The 3,140-nt window shown below is 34.1% G+C and overlaps 1 pseudogene; it reads right to left on the reverse strand.

Annotated features, from left to right (window-relative positions):
* Positions 1-2,402: 2,402 nt before the first annotated feature.
* LOC149214920 (uncharacterized) lies at positions 2,403-2,935 on the reverse strand (annotated as a pseudogene).
* Between the last annotated feature and the right edge of the window lie 205 nt (positions 2,936-3,140).

Genomic DNA, 3,140 nt, shown 5'->3' on the forward strand with positions numbered 1-3,140 from the left:
TTGTGTAGATAAGTTTAAAGTAAGTTTATAGGGCGGGGTGTTTGTTGTTTATGAAAATATATTAAAGAAGATATGGTGTTGATGGTTTTAATTAGTCCATTAATGAGATAAATAGTTCTGGAAATATGAACTAAATGGAAATAGCACTCTACAAAATCTTGATTTCAAATATGGGAAAAGGAATAAAAATAATTCAAAATTCTAATTATGAAATGGAACTATTGCAAAAAAAGTCTTGATGATACTTTGCAAGAAATAGGTAGGGTATAGAAGAAAAATGATTTCATAATGGGAAAATGTGCATAACATAGATTAGGACATAATAAAATCTATCATGAATTTGTTCACCTCAATACACAACACATCAACACATTTGAGAAAAGGTTGGTCTTGTAGTGCCCCACTCTAATTGACTGGATTTTACAATATCTTAACCTTTATTGATATATATTTATGCAGGAACCAAATGAAACACATATTTGAACATAAAACAATTAAAATTGAACTTCAACTCATTGATAACCAAAATTAATTTTGAGAGCTATTTACATGCAGAATGAAAATACCTCATTTGGAGTGCAGATTTCAAAGACCACCTATAGATTTCAAGGCACCCAAGGACCACCAGTGCAATGCCCCAATAGTGAAGGCAATGCAAGGACCACCTACAAATTTCATCTTCATACCACATTTGGAGTGTGGGAAGAAATTCAACAAACCCATGAGCAAGTGATCGAAAATAGAGATGAGTTCACTTATGCTACGCCAAAATCAATATCTTTATACTATAAAGCTTTACTGACACATTAAGTTTGTCCTTGGAAAAAATTGGGAGGTACAAAATGAAGCCAAAATGAATATTTTTCTAGAGTTAGATGACTTTCAAGATGAGCACCTTGATATGGCACTTTGTGTGGTGGAAATTGAAACAACTCTTACCTAGGGAAAATGTTGATCCTCAATGTGATCTTTAGGTGATTCATAGATCTATAAATTTCTTCTTACTTGGTTTTATATGCACTTAGGTTTCCGGACACATGGCCAAGAGGCTTCTTTGAAAAACCCTTTTAGTTTTTTTTGGCTAAAGTTTAAAACATTCTAGCACTTTTGTTGAGTAAAATCATATATTAGAGATGATTTTTATTTGTAGTTATTATGTCACTTACTATCCAAGTATTGTTTACTTTTGGACTAAAACTCTTCTATTTAATCGAGTCGATGATATGATTTCCTAATGACAAATCCAGGTAAATGTAAATTGTTAATTATATTAATATAAAGCAAGTGAATTCTAAAAAAAATATTCCATGAATACCAAAAAATTTTAAGTAATAAAAATATTCCATCAATACCAAAATATTTTAACTAATATATATTCTATATATATATTTTAGGAGTTGTCTATAATGCGACTTTTTGAGATTCCGGTGACGGAATCCGGCGGAAGAAATTGAGATGAAATCATGATTTGTTGCAGTTAAAATGGTTTTTTAACTGCATATTCGGATTCAGCACCCTGAAAAACCCCTGGGACGCTTTCATTGTGCAGAAACTAGTTATCAAACTTGGATTTCAATAAATTACTGCCGGATTTTCACCGGAAAAAATTGCCGGAAAAGCTTTCAAAAAGTCGCGTTAAAGACTACGGCTATTTTTTATATGAATTGAAATCATATATTTCAAATACAAAACTTTTTTTAATTCCATTCCGGTAAATTCAAATTTTAAATAGATATTTAAACTTAAAATGGTTTTATAATACACATTGATTATGCGAACATTTCTCGCCTTTGCCACACATCCATCTCCATGGAAAATGATAGGAATTACATTTTTTATTCGTTTTGACACACATGAGCATACATGCGAAAGAATCGTATCAGGAGGCCTTATCGAACCATTTTACACGTGAAGCTTGCATCATCACGAATAAGTCACGTGTATTATGTTTTCCACAAAAGATATGATCACAGAAATCACAATAACCAATTAAAACACTCACATGATGATCATAATATAAATCATGGGAATTAAATATAGAGGCACTCCTGTATTTTTCTGGTGCTCACAGAGTTACTATGATTATATAAATTATGATACGCATGATAGAGCAGGAGAAGAAAGTCAATCATCAAACTAAATATGCATCACTTCTCATCTGTAACGGCTATAAAATATGAGCATAAATTCGAAATATATGTAAAAGATTGGCCAAACAGTTTTAGACCTCCTACTTCTATCAAACATAATAACTGAATCCATCGTATGTTTTTGAAACCTGCACTGTAATGTCGTGCAAAGATAAAGATCCTTGGTTGCGTAAATCTCAGTGGTTCAGCTCAACAAACTCCGATGACAAAACCCCAAGAAAATTTTTAAAACACTGCGGAGATCGCACAATATCATGACGAGGCCTCTACGTTGAGATCAAATCTTTCAGCAGGGAGCTGCTTATTATACGCAGCCCTCCAGAAGGAAGGCGTTGTAAGATGGTTATCAGGTTGAATGCTTTGTTTTCCCCTTTCCACAAAACTGCTCGGATTGTTCTTCTCAGAAGGACTGCGTATATCAGTATGTGCAGGCATGGTATCCTTAGCTCCAGATACACAGAAATCTTCCCACTTGAAGGAGGGTATCCACGGCGACTTAGTTTTGATAACTTTAACATGCCAGTCTTCAGCTGGCATCGACATAGCCTCCCAAAACCCAAATCCATGTGCTTAGTTTTCATATATTGAATTCTATCCAACAAACCCAAAAATTCCTCGAAATCATCTCCAGCATTCTCCATTTCTGTCCTCTGGCGTTTGGCCTCTACTCGTTCTGCCTTAGTATTTGAGGCCTCTTGTTGACCAGATGCACCCGATTCCAAGTCGAAAAATCGTTCGGATCTCTTGCAGGAGGCCATGGATCGAATACAAATACTTTATCAAAGTGCAATCAATCGCCCACGCATAAAACTAGCAAAGAGTCAAATAACGAAATCACAGGATGAATAAACTTGCCATCGCTGCAATGGCCATAACCTAATAATTTTAGTCAAAGCATCATGCCGCCCAATCAAATCACATGAAAAAACATGATATGAAGCGATAAAAAAAACCAAAAAACAAAACAAAACTACGTGTGGAAATATTTTA

Source organism: Pinus tabuliformis, chromosome 1_1, assembly GCF_031772625.1.
Source record: "Pinus tabuliformis cultivar Carrire ecotype Pingquan chromosome 1_1, CPIR1, whole genome shotgun sequence".
In the NCBI taxonomy this organism is placed as follows: Eukaryota; Viridiplantae; Streptophyta; class Pinopsida; order Pinales; family Pinaceae; genus Pinus; species Pinus tabuliformis.